We start from the raw sequence: 18,501 nt of genomic DNA on the forward strand, positions 1-18,501 counted from the left end.
AGAATGGAACAAGAAATGTAAAGAATTTTTTAATTTTATCTGTAATACTTTATCATTTCTCTTAAAAACAAATAGAAACAGGTTATGAGGCTTGAAACAAATAAGAGAAAACATTAACAACTGTCAATTCTGCTTCCTATATTACTCTCTGAATGTTTAAGATTTCTGAAAAAAACAAAATAAAACTAAAACAAACAAAAAACCAATAGCAATTTCACATTAAAACTGACAGGTTTCCTGCTTCTCTGGAAGAATGGGAAAATCCTGATGGACTCTGGCCCAGGCCCCAAGTGCCAGCAATGGAAGCTGAACGACAGCTCAGCCACCCAATGATGGGCCCAGCCCCCTAATCCTCCCCAACCCACACTTCCTACTGTCTCACACCCAGCATGCTTTGATCATTTACACTTCCTGCCTGGCTCCTGTAGGCAACTCTGTCTATGACCAAATTTACTATGCACGCTCAGTTGTGTCTGACTCTTTGCGACCCAGTGGACTGTAGCGCGCCAGGCTCCTCTGTCCATGGAGTTTTCCAGGCAAGAATACTGGAGCAGGTTGCCATTTCCTACTTCAGGGCGCCTTCCTGACGCAGGAATCAAACCTGTGTCCTTTGTATTTCCTGTGTCTCCTGCAATGGTAGGTGGATTCTTTACCACTGTGACACCTGGCAAGCCCTCGTCATGCTAGTCCACCTTTTTAAATGACACTTACCAAGGCTCTGTAATGACATGGAATATGCTTAGCGTAAATGAAAAGCCAGTTTACAGAATTAATTATGAGCAATCACAATTGTATAAAAATAAGACACACATCAAAACAGCGGTACTGGTTCACTCTGTGAGACGGGACTGCATATAAGGAGATTTTTCCTGCTCCCTCAACCTTTCTATATTTTCCAAATTTTCTCTAAAAGCATGTGGTATCTTTAAATGGGAAAAAAATAAAGGTCTGGCAATTCACTAGGAACAGCCCTGCAAGGAGGGGTACCCTGTGGGTACACAGTGCATATAATATACGTTTAATGAATGCATTCTGACACAGTGTCCTCTAAGATCAGATCAGGTAAACACCTGCCAACAGCCTGGCCTGGAGTTCAAGGACTCAGAGTGTCTGAAAGGCAGCCCAAGCCATAGATCACAGAGGCCAACAGAAAAGCACTGCAACGCTCAGACAAGAAGATAAAAGTGACTCCCTATTAACCAGCCCAAACCAAGTCCCTGTGCAGCTTTCTCTCAGGGGAAGCAGCTGTTTCTACTCTGTATCCACCTCATCACCATCAACACGACTCTCTTTCACAACTGCTGCTAAATGTTCTGAAGGATCAGGACTCCTTGTTTGCCAATCCCTGAATCAACATCAAGAGAGCAAGCTCAGCTCTGGGTCTCTGGTTCCCATGATGGCCAGTGATCAAAATGGGAATTACACAATCTTCAAAACAAGATTATTCATCTCCAATTGAAAAAATAACATCCCTGCCTGGAGAAATTTTGAAAGGACATGGGATCTGTGTTGAGAGAATAGTTCTATGTACATGAAATATATCTGGAGGAATACACAAGAGCTGGATAACAACACTGGTTGCCTATAGGGAAAAGAGCTGGGTAGCTGAAGGCCAAGAGCCAAAGGGAGGCTTTACAGTGTATATCCTTTTATACCTCTTGAATCATGTAAATATATTACCCAGTCTTAAAATCAAATTAGGGGAGGAAAAAAGATGGAAAATTTTTGTGAAATTAACTAAACTATATCCAGATTTTAAAACTCGTTTTCCTTTCATCTTTCCACTTTCACTGACCACCATGAATATAATGTAATAGAATGTTTTAACTGATGAACAAGGGCCCTAGGAGTAAAGCTACTTGTTCCCACTTCATGGGGAAGCACCATAAAAGAGCTTCTATGAGGTCTACAGCCATGGATTCTTTAACGTTCTAATGTCAGTGTTACATGTTGAGAAGCCTCAGCCATAAAAGGCATTCAGAACAAAGACATCAAAATAACAGACTAATAATATATATTCTGTTATTACAGGCACTGTTTATAAACATAAGGGAATATTTTTTTGTAAGTCAAACAGTTGAGTGCTCTGTCTAAACACTTTCAAACTATCTCTTACAGTACATATAAGAGCCACAGCATTTCAAACCGACACAAATTATTTAACAGCATTTGAACAATCAATACCAAAAAACTGAAGGGATTTCCATGACAGTCCATTGGTTATGATCCCACACATCCACTGCAGGAGGCATGGATTCAAAACCTGGTTGGGGAACTACGATCCTGCATGTCACACAGTACAGCTAAATATATATATATATATATATATATATATGTATATATCAGTTCAGTCGCTCAGTCGTGTCCGACTCTTTGTGACCCCATGAATCACAGCACGCCAGGCCTCCCTGTCCATCACCAACTCCCGGAGTTCACTCAAATTCATGTCTATCGAGTCGATGATGCCATCCAGCCATCTCATTCTCTGTCGTCCCCGTCTCCTCCCACCCTCAATCCCTCCCAGCATCAGAGTCTTTTCCAGTGAGTCAACTCATCGCATGAGGTGGCCAAAGTACTGCAGTTTCAGCTTTAGCATCAGTCCTTCCAACGAACACCCAGGACTGATCTCCTTTAGAATGGACTGGTTGGATCTCCTTGCAGTACAAGGGACTCTCAAGAGTCTTCTCCAACACCACAGTTCAAAAGCATCAATTCTTCAGCAATCAGCTTTCTTCACAGTCCAACTCTCACATCCATACATGACCACAGGAAAAACCATAGCCTTGACTAGACGGACCTTGGTTGGCAAAGTAATGTCTCTGCTTTATCTAGGTTGGTCATAACGTTCCTTCCAAGGGGTAAGTGTCTTTTAATTTCCTGGCTGCAGTCAGCATCTGCAGTGATTTTGGAGCCCAAAAAAATAAAGTCTGACACCGCTTCCACTGTTTCCCCATCTATTTCCCATGAAGTGATGGGACCAGATGCCATGATCTTTGTTTTCTGAATGTTGAGCTTCAAGCCAACCTTTTCACTGTCCTCTTTCACTTTCTTCAAGAGGCTTTTTAGTTCCTCTTCACTTTCTGCCATAAGGGTGGTATCATCTGCATATCTGAGGTTATTGATATTTCTCCCAGCAGTCTTGATTCCAGCTTGTGCTTCTTCCAGCCCAGTGTTCCTCATGATGTACTCTGCATATAAGTTAGAGAGCATCACTACAAACAAAGCTAGCGGAGCTGATGGAATTCCAATTGAGCTATTTCAAATCTTGAAAGATGATGAAAGTGCTGTGAAAGTGCTGCACTCAATATGACTGCAAATTTGGAAAACTCAGCAGTGGCCACAGGACTGGAAAAGGTCAGTCTTCATTCCAATCCCAAAGAAAGGCAATGCCAAAGAATGCTCAAAATACCACACAATTGCACTCATCTCACACACTAGTAAAGTCATGCTCAAAATTCTCCAAGCCAGGCTTCAGCAATATGTAAACCGTGAACTCCCAGATGTTCAAGCAGGTTTTAGAAAAGGCAAAGGCACCAGAGATCAAATTGCCAACATCCGCTGGATCATGGAGAAAGCAAGAGAGTTCCAGAAAAACATCTATTTCTGCTTCATTGACTATGCCAAAGCCTTTGACTGTGTGGATCACAATAAACTGTGGAACATTCTGAAAGAGATGGGAATCCCAGACCACCTGACCTGCCTCTTGAGAAACCTGTATGCAGGTCAGGAAGCAACAGTTAGAACTGGACATGGAACAACAGACTGGTTCCAAACAGGAAAAGGAGTACGTCAAGGATGTATATTGTCACCCTGCTTATTTAATTTATATATATATATAAACTTTGAAATGCAATACTTGAAATGTAATACTCCCTTGAAACAGCAACTCCATTTCTTGCTACTATTTTAAGGCCATCAGTGAATAACTGAATACATGTGCAAGATGTACATACAGCTTTATGTTTATCTCAGCCGCATCTCTGACCACTGAAACACTCATTGAGAAGGAACTGGTTAGATGACATCTCTCTACAATGGGAAATTATGCAATCATTAAGAATGGTAATAAACCTCTAGGTACTTACGCAAGGGAAGATGCTCATGACATCTTGTTGGGAGAAAAAAAGCAGGCCACCAAACAGGACAGTTACTATGATGCAATTTATGTCTACAAGTGTACATGCACAAGTGCAGAGACAGATGTGAAGGAAACTGTGCAAAGACAAGACACACTATTCAGGCATGAACTTGAATATTCAGCAGGTCAGGATTTGAAATTCTGCTCTGCCACTTAGCTATAAAATCTTGAGAAAGTTACATTGTCATAGTTTCTTCTATAAAATGGAATTAGTAACAACACCTACCACAGAGAACTGTTATAAGGATTAAGTAAGCTAATAAATGTTAAATGCTCAGTCTAGTCCAAGATGCATAATAAACCCTCAAGAAAGGCAAATAATATTGATCTCTGGGGGTGAGCTTGCAAATTACTGTTTTTGCATTCTTTGGCCTTTGTGATAAGTATATGTATTTTGTTTCTTACAATCAAGCAGGGAGATGGCAATAAAAATATTTTTTCTTTGGGGGAAAAAGGTCTAGTACCTTGGTTTCAGCTTACGTGTCTTAAGATGACAGACTACTTATCTGGAAAGAAACCTAGAAAGGTCACAGACAAGAAACATGAACACATAAATGCCTGCCCTGAATTCAAATTGCCACCATAAGCTCCGCCATTTGATGACCCCAACAGGCAAACAAAGAAAGCACTTACCTAGTGGGGAAAAGAGGCAAAGAAACCGAAACATTCATAAAGTATATTCATAAAAAATATATTCAAGTCTAGGGGACACTAACTCAGAATCAATGTGGGTCTGGGGCTTCCTTGTATTCAACAGTTACGACTCAATAAGCGCTTAAAGTATATACCTCTTCTAATCCTCAAAATCACCTTTTGAGGAATAGGTATTAACCTTACTTTAAAAACAAGGATGGGAGGCTCAGAGAAATTTATTGGCTCCAGGTCACAGCAGTTAAATGGTACAGCAAGGATTCAAAACCAGGTTTGTCTTGTTGAAAAACTCGAAACTTACTACACATATATACATGCGTATGCATGTGTATCAGGAGATTAAAACAGTTCAAGCTGTACACACAGCGAACAAAGAAACCTTCCTCCTACTCCTGGGGAGACACTTGAAGCATACGCAAACATTAATATATGATATATTCATGATTAATATATCTTAACTAATATAAACCTTGCTTCCCCACTTTTAAAATTGAGGTGTAAGTAAGTATATATCATCATTCTCTATCTTACTTTATAGATCTTGGAGAAACCTCCCATTCCTCCAACCCTCACCCCTGTCCCCACGTTTTAAGTAGCTGCTTAGATACCACAGTGCAGTTGCCTGATAATGTATTTGATTAGTCCCCCACTGAGGGAAACTCCAACAGTTTTTGGTCTTTGCAAAAGTTTTTGGTCAGTGCAAACAATGCTGCAGTGAATGTCCTGAACACTGGGCTTCCCAGGTGGCTCAGTGGTAAAGAACCTGCCTGCCAATGAAGGGATGCAAGAGATGAGGGTGTGATCCCTGGGTCTAGAAGATTCCCTGAAGGAGGAAAAGAATACTCCAGTATTCTTGCCTGGAAAATTCCATGGACAGAGGAGCCTGGTGGGCTACAGTCCATAGCGTTGCAAAGAGTCAGACATGACTGAGCATACACCACAAATGAATATACCTTTAACTATATGTGGGGGTTCTTAGTAGAAGCTACTGCTAGAGGTTTAAAGGCTATGCATGTCCTTCTGACAAAGGGCACGGTCTTACCCACTCCCCTGGCTACACCATTTATCCTCCCACCCACAGGGCACCCACACGACCCTGACATTCAGGGCTAACGTCCACATGACCCCGACATTCAGGGCTAATGCTCTGAACTACCACTAAGCTATGAAGCTGGAAGAGCCTGCCGGCCAGTAACTTCTTGTTCCATGTACTGATCCAGCAAAGAAATGAAACAGTCTCTCTGCTTAAATTTATACTGTGATGTCAGAAACTTAATCAACCAAATACAACATTTGGCCCTTGAACAGGACCCTTTTCTGGATCTTGATTTGAACAAGCTGATTATTAAAAATATATGAGACCATTAAGAAACTTCGAACCCTGAACATCAGATGATTTTAAGGAACTATTGTTATTTTTTAGTTGTAAAAACGGTTTTTTTTAAAAGAATGTTCTTACTCTTAAGAGATACACACAAAAGCATTTTCAGATAAAAGTGACATGCTCTCTGGGACCAAAATAATCAAGGGTGAGGTCGGTGGGGTGGATAAAAGGTCACAGGTGAACCAGAACTGCCATGTGCTGCTAACTGCTGGAGCTGGGTAATGGGTTCATGATTCATTATACTATTCTATTTTTATGTATGCTTGAGAGTTTCCAAAATGGAAAAAAAAAACAGATTGCCTCTGACCAATGGCGCTTTTTTTTTTTTAACTTTTAAGGAAATTTTAACTGTGGCGAACAAAAACACACACACAAAAAAACCCCCACATATTATAAAACATACCCTCGCAACCAGTTTTAAGTGTACAGTTCAGTACTGATATTCACAGGATTGTGCAACAGATCTCTAGAACTTTTTCATCTTGCCAAACTGAAACTCTATTCCTGTCAAACAGCAACTCCCCACCTCCCTGTCTCCCCAGCCCCTGGAAACCACCATTCAACCTCATGGTTCATCCGTATTGTAGCATGTGACAAGATCTCTGTCTTTTATAAAGTTAAATAACATCCCATTGTAGTATATACCATATTTTCTTTATCCATTGATATGGCCATGAACATGCAGGCTACTTGCACCTCTTGGCTATTGTCAATAATGTTGTAGTGATGATGAGTGTACACATGACTTGTCCCTTTAATCAGACTGCCAGGCAGCCAGGCAGAGAGCCACAACAAATTCTGTATTTGAAGGAGGGAGGTGGCCTGGAATAACAAAAAAGAGGTTCAGACACACCAGGGATTGAAACCCAGTCCAACCATTCCCAGCTCTGGAACTCCATGCAAGTTCCCTCACCCCTCTGAGCCTATTTCCTCCTCTGCAAAATGGGACTATCACGAATGCCCGGCTCCTTGGGGTTGTGTGAGGATCAGTGAAGGACAAGCATGGCCCACAGGAGGTGCCTCTGCCCTGACCCAATTTATGGCAGTAAAAAACCTTGGAGACTGGAGAAAGAAGCAACATGGCAAACTGAGATAATCAGCAGCAAAGTAAGCAGAAACCAGGGCGACGTGGATCCAAAGTTCATGGCCTTTTTTCCACACTAGCATGTCCTAAATGTCAGTCATCTGACTTCACAGTTTTTGCCATATCCATACACTACCTGTACTGAGTTAAAGTTTTGCATTAAACCTACTTTTAACACACGTTTCTTTTTATAAGAAACTTTCTATCACTACTATTAATGGAAAACCAGTATCACTTGTTGTAAATGGAAGGTAACTGAAAATAAACATAAGGACACACAACAGTGTTACTAAATTCAAACTAAATAACTGTAGCTTACCTAAGGCCCCAGGACTGATCTCCCTTGGTTAGGAAGGGAACTTAGCACATGTTAAGAAAGACTGGAACCAAATACCCTTCTTGACATAGTCAGAAGAGCCAAAAGAGTTTCAGAAGGAATAACTCTCACAGTGTCACTCAACAGAATTTAGGATATTGTATTGGAGTGTCACCTAAAATCTTCCCCCGTCCCACCTGGTTTAACCCCTAGAATCTAATCCCATCTAAATTCTCAAAATCAGAGTCCCATTATCAACATCTCTGGTGATTCTGGTTAAAGAAGCTGCCTACATATGCTACTGCTGCTGCTGCTGCTAAGTCACTTCAGTCGTGTCCGACTCTGTGTGACCCCTTAGACGGAAGCCCACCAGGCTCCCCCGTCCCTGGGATTCTCCAGGCAAGAACACTGGAGTGGGTTGCCATTTCCTTCTCCAATGTGTGAAAGTGAAAAGTGAAAGTGAAGTCACTCAGTCGTGTCTGACCCTTAGGGACCCCACGGACTGCAGCCTACCAGGCTCCTCCATCCATGGGATTTTCTAGGCAAGAGTACTGGAGTGGCTTGCCATTGCCTTCTCCTAATATAATGAATTGGCTATATTTTAAAAGTTCCTCTCCAAAAGTCCATCAAAAATATCATGCTTCACTGCCTGATTCCATAAAGACATGCTTGCTCTCACAGCTCATCCACTGCACAAAACAACGTACATACGGTATTTCCGGTTAATGTCACCAGCCAATAGTCTGTTCAGAGAATGAAGGGTTTAAATGTTAAAGTCTCATGTTTTGAGTCCTACTCACAAGGAATTCTGTATCAAAAAGAAAAACAGGGACGTCACTGTCGTCCAGTGGCTAAGACTCCACGCTCTCAATGCAGGGGGCCCAGGTTCAATCTCTGGTCAGGAAACTAGATCCCACATGCCACAACGAAAAATTCTGCATGCTACAACGAAGATTGAAGATTCTGTGTACTGCAACTAAGACCTGGTGCAGTCAAATAATTAAATAAAAGAAGGAAGAAAAACAGAATAAGGAGACAGCAAAGGCTGACAAAAGTTACTAAAAGATACCTTATGGTATGTGAATTATATCTTACGAAGCTTTTTTTTTTTTAAGATATTTTTAGAGGGTCCTACAGTGGAAACCGTGTCAGACTTTATTTTTTTGGGCTCCAAAATCACTGCAGATGCTGATTGCAGCCATGAAATTAAAAGATGCTTACTCCTTGGAAGGAAAGTTATGATCAGCCTAGATAGCATATTAAAAAGCAAAGACATTACTTTGCCAACCAAGGTCCGTCGAGTCAAGGCTATGGTTTTTCCCGTGGTCATGTATGGATGTGAGAGTTGGACTGTGAAGAAAGCTGATCGCCGAAGAATTGATGCTTTTGAACTGTGGTGCTGGAGAAGACTCTTGAGAGTCCCTTGGACTGCAAGGAGATCCAACCAGTCCATTCTAGAGGAGATCAATCCTGGGTGTTCATTGGAAGGACTGATGCTAAAGCTGAAACTCCAATACTTTGGCCACCTCATGCGAAGAGTTGACTCACTGGAAAAGACTCTGATGCTGGGAGCGATTGGGGGTAGGAGGAGACGGGGACGACAGAGAATGAGGTGGCTGGATGGCATCACCGACTCAATGGACATGAGTTTGAGTGAACTCCGGGAGTTGGTGATGGACAGGGAGGCCTGGCGTGCTGTGGTTCATGGGGTCGCTAAGAGTCGGACACGACTGAGCGACTGAACTGAACTGAACTGAATCAAATTTTAAGAAGGAAAAGGTACAGTTTTCCTTTTGAACTTCATAAAGTTCTAACTTTCCCTAAACTAATTTATTTAGAATTGTTCTCTTATGAGGTTAACAGAGAAGCAAAGATGCTCACCATAGCACTATATGTGATTATTAAAAGCCAGAAACAACATCAGTGCCCACCACTAGGGAAAGTTTACTAGTTCATAATTACTAAACATGAAAATATGGAAAAATGGTTATGAAACGTTAAATGAACATCTCCAAATGCAAAACTGGAAATACACTTTGAGAGCAACTATCTCTGAAAAGACATCTGCAAGTGGACCAGTAAGCTGAAACTGAATCAGAATACCCTTTTCAAAGGTAATCCCTCCCCACTAAACTATTAATGTTTGCCTTTTCAACTTTGTTTAGACACTATCTTGTTAAAAACATCATTTAGGAGGCTGCCTTTATAATTATATATATATTTTTTAACAAGGAAAGGATCCAGTTTAAAGAAATCACGAGGGGACTGACCTGGTGGTCCAGTGGTTAAGACTGCCTTCCACTGCACGGGGTACGGGTTCAATCCCTGGTCAGGGAACTAAGTTCCCACATGCCTCAAGGTCAAACAACCAAAACATAAAATTCAGAAACAATACTGTAACAAGTTCAATAAAAACTTTAAAAGATGATCCTCATAAAAAAAAAAAAAAAACTTGGACTTCCCTGGTGGTACAGTGGATGAGAATCCGCCTGCCAATGCAGAGGACATGGGTTCGATCCCTGGTCCGGGAAGATTCCATGTGACATGCAGCAACTATGGAAGCCCGTTGCCTAGAGCCTGTGCTCTGCAACAAGAGACGCCACCACGATGAGGAGCCCGAGCACTGCAACTAGAGTGGAGCCTCCACTCTCCGCAACTAGAGAAAGCTTGTGAGCAGCAAAGAAAATCCACTTCAACCAAAATACTGTTTTAATTTTAAAAACATCACCAGAAACGTAAATACAAGTTTATGCAAAGATAATCGTTAAGATGTTCACTGTAGCATTACTCATAGCATTAAGTATTGAAACCAGCCTAAACGACAATGATTAGGGAAACAGATAAGAACTGCATATCTATGAGATAAAACACATTTAGGAATGCATTTTCCTTTGGACAGTAAGATGATTTAACAGTAGTTATTTCTGGGTGAATCTCAGTTAATCTTTTTAGGATTTTCCTCATTTTTCCTCAGTGGAAATTCATTATTTTTATAGTCAGGGGAAAAAATTATATGAAAAATAATGCTGCCAATTGAAGAAATAAGGAGGGAAAAACACCATGTATTTCTTGGGCTAGAATCTGACCTGCTATTGCAGACCTTGCAAAACCAGTAACTATTTCCACCAAGAACTATCTTCTTGTGGTTAAGTAACTCAAGCTGATGTTTTATCTTACCTGGATGGAATCTTTTATGATTTACCAGCTAGACTTTTTTGCTTAGGTTATTGAAATGTGTTATAAAGTAATGATTATTGCAGTCCCCTAGTATGGATGTGAGAGTTGGACTGTGAAGAAAGCTGATCGCTGAAGAATTGATGCTTTTGAACTGTGGTGCTGGAGAAGACTCTTGAGAGTCCCTTGGACTGCAAGGAGATCCAACCAGTCCATTCTAAAGGAGATCAATCCTGGGTGTTCACTGGAAGGACTGATGCTGAAGCTGAAACTCCAATACTTTGGCCACCTCATGCGACGAGTTGACTCACTGGAAAAGAGTCTGATGCTGGGCGGGATTGGGGGTGGGAGGAGACGGGGACGACAGAGAATGAGATGGCTGGATAGCATCACTGACTTGATGGACATGAGTTTGAGTGAACTCCGGGAGTTGGTGATGGACAGGGAGGCCTGGCATGCTGTGATTCATGGGGTTGCAAAGAGTCGGACACGACTGAGCGACTGAACTGAACTGAATTGATGCTGCTGGAGACAGCACTATGAGCTTTAGCCTCTGTTTAATTTATATCACACATGAAAGCCTCAAAGCAAGTCCTTCCAGAAACCACTGCTGAAGGGGATGTTAAGGACCCCAGGGTGGGTAACAGCATGTAGTCTCAGCTCCCAAGAATCTATTACAATTTCTATTTCACTTGGACCTACTTCCATTTATTACACTATGTTCAAATATGACAAAATGCAACTGCTGCAAATATCTTGCCAAAAATTATAAAAATAAAACCACACCCACCACAATTATCACTGATGCTCTCTAATGCAAACTATGATTTAAATAAACCAGCATGCTAAAGATAGATGTGCCTGCGTGTGAAGAGCCCTCCGTCTGCTATCAGTGTGACAAAGTGAGGAGACACAGTGTGTCGCCAAGATTAGCTGAGCCTTAAACAAGAACATCCCAAGCAGCAATGCAGATGTCTGTGCTGATAAGATGAGCTGATGGTAAGGATCTCTGATTGCCAAGACAGAGCTCTCAAAGCCCCACCCTGGAAGGCCTGGGAGAAAGCACTGCAGCAAGTCACCAAGGAAAAGGAAATGATTACTCAACTCAAAGCTGTCTTTCAGACTGTGCTGGAAGAGCCTTGGAAGACGATCCCATGTCCACTTTGCCTATACAGATCCTGAGGGCCAGAGATGCTGAGTTACTTGCCTTGGGTAACACAGCAAATCGCAGAATTGTGCTTATAATTCATGTCTCCATCCAGATCCCGCTGCCTTTTCACACCAGAATTTCCTGTGATGGCACAGGCTTTGATCAAGAACTCTAAGATTGCGGAGATAAGGGAATATTGAAAGGAAAATCATGAGCCCAGCCAGCAGACAGGGAGAGTTGAGACTCAACAAAGGGAATCTTTTGCAATTAGTCAGCTGGTGGCATAGGACTTTAGCCAGCTTCTCCTCACCGGTACAGATGTTATCACCAGAATCAAGCAGTTCAGGCCTGAATGACTCAGAATACAAGCTCACAGTGCCTACCTGCTTCATGTTTCAGGCCTGCGTTAGAGCTAAGAAGAGGGAGAGGTAGCCTATCTCACAAATCAGATTATCTGTCTGTTGCCTGTCAGTCCAGTAATTGACAGCCAGAATTATATTCAAATACCAAGGGTTTTCCCCCTGATTTCTTCAGTCATTCTATGAAGTCACTTTTCCTTCATCAGCATTTGAAGTTAGTCACCCGCATGCAAAGGGGAAAGAAAGGCCTTTGACAAGACATCAGGGAGGTGCTGCCCACCTGAAAAACAGATGAACAAGTGAGTGGCTGGAAGAGCAGTGGACTTGGAGTCAGCAGGCCTGGGTAAGTGATCTGACTTTTCTGTGCCTCTTCTTTCCTCTTCTGGAAAATGGGATTCATAACAGTACTCAGTTACCAGGCTGCTGTGAGGACTAAACAAGACAGTGCGTGTAAAGAACGAACAGCATTTGGATCAACAGGAGCTATTCCTGTTACAGGCATTCCTTGGAGATACTGCAGATTTGCCTCTGGACAACTATAATAAAGCACATCTTGGAATAAAGCAGGTCACACAAATTCTTTGGTACCCCAGAGCATATAAAAGTTATGTTTACACTATACTGTCATCTATTAAGTGTTCAAGAGTATTATGTCTAAAGAAACAATGCAATTGTTCAATTAAAATGCAATTGTTAATTTAAAAATACTTTATTGCCAAAAAAAAAAAAAATGTTAACCATCACCTGACAACACAGGGTTGCCGCAAACCTTCAAATTGTAAAAAATGCAGTATGTGTGAAGCACAATAAAACAAGGAAAGCCTGTACTTTTATTACCATTATGTTTGGTTAAGTCCTAGTTTTGCGACTTATTACCAAAGAGGTGCATCACCAGCTTTAATGTACCCAGGAAACACCCTGGCGGGGAAGGGTCTTGGTAAAACGCAGACTGGTTTACTGTATCTCGACATAAATTCTACATTTCTAACAAGCTCTCAGGGCACATGGGTGCCTTTATCATACAGAACAGCCTTGGACCAACAAGGATCTACATAGCCCTGTACCGTATCTAATACTATCGACCAAAATGAATGCCCTCTCAACGCTTCATCTGTAAACTAGGTAAAATACATGTGTCACATGATCTCAACTAACTAAACATTAGTACAGAAGAATGTGCAGGAAAGAGCATTCTAAACTGAAAACAAAGCTAGACAAGCGGAGGTGGTAGAATTATTAGTCTTACTATTCACAGTGCTGAATCTACAACATTGTGAAGTCTAAATTTACCGAGGTGGTTATTAACATAAATGAAAAGAAGGCTCAAATTCCCTTGCTCGGAAGAGATACTCCATTCAAGGATCCTCTAGGAATTCTAGCAGAACACAACAGCTTCTCAAGGGATTCCCAAATCAAAAGCTCTGAAACTTTAGAAATGTCATTCGATGGCCAAGAAAGAACCACTTTGGCAGGGAGACTGTGGCCATTTGAGGCACTGAACTTCACAAGTGATTCCATTATGTCTCCCAGAGTTGGCCAGCCTTCTCCCAGGAACTTTCATCAGCGAAGATCTTGAGTTAGGACAGCAACGCCAACAGCAATGAAACAGATGGGCACTGCCCTGGCACAGCCTGCACCTGCCACTCCACAAGCTGGCAAAGAGCCAGACTTCAAGAAAAGTAGGGTTTCTGATGTCCTGGGGGAGGCTTCAAACATACGCACCTGGCCGTCTATCCTGTAGGGTTTCCTCCCCAGCGGCTCTAAGTGGGATGTTTATACCTTGTGCCTCTCCTCCAAGGGTTCACAGGGAACCAGAGCTAATTCTTCCACACAGGGCACCTTACCAAAAAGCTGTCTTAGCATTTTCAAGGCAGATGGCACCACCAACATCTACCTAATTGCTCAGGCCAAAAACCCAGGAATCATCTATGATTCCTTGCCCTCAACCACCATCCTGCTGGTTTCACCTCTACAACACACCCCAGTCCATCCTCTTATACCACCTCTATTGCCAACACCCTAGAAAGCCACCATCACCTCTCACTTGGCCTCTGAACGACTGTCCAGGCTGCCATTCTTATACCTCTCAAAATTCACTGGCCACAGAGGCCAAAGTGATTTTTAAAAAACGCTAAGCAGATCATATCACTTCCTTCTTAAAGCCTTCAATGCTTTCCCATTGCTTCTGGAATAAAAGCCCACCTCCGTGCTCTGGGCTACAGGCCTCACCCCCACCCATCCCCCACACGCCCACTTGCTCCAGCCACTCTGAGTCTTCTTTTGGTTCCCAGCATTTACCAAGCTTATTCCCACCTCAGAGGCTTTACCCCTGCTCTTCTGCCACATTTTCAAATGGCTGGCCACAAATCTCAGCAAAAATGTCATCATCTTAGAGTAACCTTCTTGGACCACCCAGTTTAAGTTGCAGCACCCCCATGGAGAAGTTACTTTCTATGACACACTGTTTTACTGTTTTCAGAGTACTTATTTCCATTCATTTACTGGTTTCTTTTCCTGCTGCTGCCATTAGAATGGAAGCTGCATGAGAGCAACGACCTCACCTACCTCTCTACCATCACAGCTCCAGGCTAGAACTGCACCTGACACACACCAAGTGTTCAGCAAGTGAATGAAACTGAGCCAGTAGGGGCAAGAGCACTGAACTTGGAGTCAGAAGGCCTGGAGGTCAATGTGAAATGGGCCACTTACTAGTAGCCTGGATTCTCTTGCCTCAGGTCCCTTGACTGTAAAATGGGAATCTCAACCTGCACCTTTCTGTCCTCACAGGATTACTGATAGACCAAATGAGTGAAGACATGTTTAAGTATTCTTGTAAACCATTAGGCACCATAAAGAGGGCACTGTATTATTAACTAGCACAACAGAAGGTTCTTTCTCAGGGACCCATAAATCAGTGGATAAAGGGCTTAGAGAGCAAGCCAAGACTTCTAGCCCAGGCACCCAACAGAAACCTAAGGACACAAGAGATGTGAATCCACACCTTTACACCAAGGAGGGGAAAACACAAGACATGAACTCACTTAAAGACATCAAATTCAATTCAAATGCTAGCGATATGCAAATTAAGCTCCGAGGTCCTTGAAGAATGTGGAGTTGGGGCTGATCGCCACATGCTCCACGTGCTTGTCAAACAGGGATTTGGTAAACATTTACTGAACTGGGAGTCAGACAACCAGACCTGGCATCTGATCATCAGCTTTTGTTTTTCTTTGCAACCCGTTCTGACATGGGATTACAGGTTCCTGGGGCAACCCTGTAACAGTGACATTTATACCATGACAGCTACTGTTTCATGAATTCAGAGACCCTGTGAAGTTGACAAGACCTAGTATCATCAGCATATGCTTTAACTTATTCATTCACTAACCATCATTAGGATATAAAGCATAATTCAGGCTATTTAGGCTGCTGCTGCTGCTAAGTTGCTTCAGTCGTGTCTGACTCTGTGCAACCCCATAGATGGCAGCCCACCAGGCTCCCCCGTCCCTAGGACTCTCCAGGCAAGAACACTGGAGTGGGTTGCCATTTCCTTCTCCAATGCATGAAAGTGAATAGTGAAAGTGAAGTCACTCAGTCGTGTCCGACTCTTAGCGACCCCATGGACTGCAGCCTACCAGGCTCCTCCATCCATGGAATTTTCCAGGCAAGAGTAATGGAGTGGGGTGCCATTGCCTTCTCCGTTATTTAGGCTATGTTAAGCCTAAATAATCACCGACTCTGTGGACATGAGTTTGAGTGAACTCCAGGAGTTGGTGATAGACAGGGAGGCCTGGCATGCTGTAATTCATGGGGTCGCAGAGAGTCGGACAGGACTGAGCGACTGAACTGAACTGAACGTTTACCAAAACTGCCAGGCACTTCACATGTATTAGGTGTACATAAATCCTAACAATAGCCATGGATGGCGGATACTATTATTACCCTACTTTTCCAGATGCTGAAACTGTAGCACAAACAGGTAAAGTAAATTAATTACTCAGTGGCACACAACTTAGAAGCAACAGAGCCAAGATTTGAACCCAGGCAGTTTCACTGCATGCTTTTAAACCACTAGCATGCCATCAGAATTGCACAATAGCACTGAAAGGACCCATTAGCTTACTCCTCTCATTTTAAAGAGGAGGGGTCAGGAGGATAGAGAAACCCCTTTAAACATTCCAACTCTGTTCTGAATTTCACACTTTGGATGGTATCTATTTAACTGAAGCCTTATGTAAGATCTTGTTTCCTTGTCAGCGCAAGAAAAGCCTCTAGCCACAGCAGTCAGAAGGAACCAAAGAATACCCTATGGCTTTGTAACAGTTACCGCTGAGAAATCAAAGATATCAGGGTACGGAGAAGAAAATACAGGATTTACCTGGAAATGTGTCCAGCTCCATCACTTAATAGGTATAAAATTCTTAGGCAAGACATTCGCTTTTCTTAGCCTCAGTTTCCTCATCTTCGAAATGGAGATGACATCACCACCTACCTGGCAAAGTCTATGTGAAGATTAAATGAGATAATATACCTGAAAAGTGCTTCTTAATCATATACAGCTGACCCTCAGTATTTGCAGGGAATTGGTCACAGGAGCTCCAGTGGATACCAAAATCCATGGATGCTCAAGTTCTTTATACATAAAGGTGAAGTACATAACTTCGTTAAAAAAAAAATTACATCCACACAGTTTAAACCTGTGTTGTTTAAGGGCCAATCACACTTGGAAACAGCTATTACTGTTTCAAGCACTTCTCAAAAGACAGAAACATAACACTCTGTCTTCTGGAAGAGTCAACAAGACCTAAGTAAAAAAATAAAACCATAACCTCAACTAGCAACAAGGACTTGACCCCAGGGTTTTCCCCACCAGGACTATTTTGCAGAAATCCACACCACCTCCCTTGCTCTTAGCAGAATGAAGATGTAAAACTGAGGGGGGGGGATGTCAACAAGGGAGGAACATCCATATGAGCTGGTGCACTACACACCTAAACCCCTGGAGGGGTCTCAAAGTCAACCCCTCCAGGAAGCCTTACCCAAACCACCCCACATGCCTCCTAACAGCTTGTTGAGCACTATGTGCCAAGCTACTTGACATAACCGTCTTACTGGATTCCCACTGCAGTTCATTAACGCATTTTACAGATAAAAGGCTCAGAGATTAATTTGCCCAAGGCCACACCATTACTAAGTGGAGATGCACAGTCTCAAATCCAGACACTCGGACTTCAAGTTGGACTCTTGGCCCTTCTCCTCCCCACTGAGGGAACTTCCAGCATACACGGCTCAATATCTTAAACACTCCGAGCAGCAAGTGTTAGTACCCCACTGGGCAAACAGGTCAACTGAGGCCAAGAGGGAAAGGGACTTGCCCAAGGTCACACAGTGAGCCAGGGGCAGCGCCAAGATTCGGACCCCAAGCTTTCGCTTCCCCACCTCCCTTACCGCTTCCCCTCTCCCTCCCGCGTCTCCCCAGAGCTCCGTCTCTGACTTCCACCCCTCGCGGCCGGGTCTGGGGTCGGGCCGCACTCTCGCTTGGGGGAAAAGGGGATGAAGCCGTCCGGACTGCCTGAAGATGCCCAGGAGGCAGGGCAGAAGATGCTCCCGCTGCCGGAGCAGCGAAGCCTGTCGGTGGTGCCGCCGCGGGCCTCCAAGGGAAGATACCGTGCGGCGGAAAGATCGGTCCTGCCCAGCGGCCCTGCGGCTCCACCCCGACTCACCTGCAGCCCGAGCTGAAAGCGGGCGGCGGCGGGGGCGGCGGCGAGCCGTGGGCTCTGCCGTTGGCTCAGCCGTTCCCCGCTGCCCCGGATGGGGAGAGAACGCGGCCGCTCACTTCCTTAGCAACCGGCTCGGCGACCTACTTCCTTAGCAACCAGTGTCAATTTCAATAACTTTATTGAGACACGAATGACGGTCATTGACAGTCTGTCAGGCAGGGCAGGAAGGGGCCGGGCCTGGCCAGGTACCCAAGACCCTTCAGTCCTTTCCCCCATCTAAGGGGGTGTGAGACGAGCGATACACGGTCTGACTCCGCCTGCTAGTATCTCGTGCCTCAGTTTCTCCATCTGTAAAATGTAACGCACTGGCTTTTTACGCCCTTTGGCCTTTTCTAAAGTGCTTTCATGTCTCAAACTCCCATTTAGAGTCCAACAGACCACTCAACCAAAAATTTAGCAATCATTCCTGTCCCTTCTTTCTCCTTCACATGCCCCTCCCACCCCATTAAGTCAGTCACCATGTTT

General features: G+C 43.4%; 1 protein-coding gene across 14 annotated transcripts in view; it reads right to left on the bottom strand.

Moving 5' to 3' along the window:
• The window catches only part of KIF3B (kinesin family member 3B), a 57,111-nt gene extending 38,999 nt beyond the window's left edge, over positions 1 to 18,112 (bottom strand). For 8 of the 14 annotated variants that reach the window (XR_016039129.1, XR_016039128.1, XM_055435367.2 and 5 more), the window contains exons 1-2: positions 17,980 to 18,099; positions 16,635 to 16,758 (exon numbers count right to left, since the gene is read on the bottom strand). The gene's annotated coding sequence lies outside the window, so the exon portion shown is untranslated. Of the gene's footprint in view, positions 1 to 6,818; positions 6,996 to 8,373; positions 8,629 to 12,536; positions 12,689 to 16,634; positions 16,759 to 17,704; positions 17,937 to 17,979 lie in introns of those variants that run through there. The other 6 variants (XM_088843857.1, XM_088843858.1, XM_088843861.1 and 3 more) reach the window with 6 other exon arrangements.
• Positions 18,113 to 18,501: the final 389 nt, after the last annotated feature.

Source organism: Moschus berezovskii, chromosome 15 (assembly GCF_049115385.1).
Source record: "Moschus berezovskii isolate FMDL1 chromosome 15, NW_MosBer_1.0, whole genome shotgun sequence".
NCBI classification, from domain to species: Eukaryota; Metazoa; Chordata; class Mammalia; order Artiodactyla; family Moschidae; genus Moschus; species Moschus berezovskii.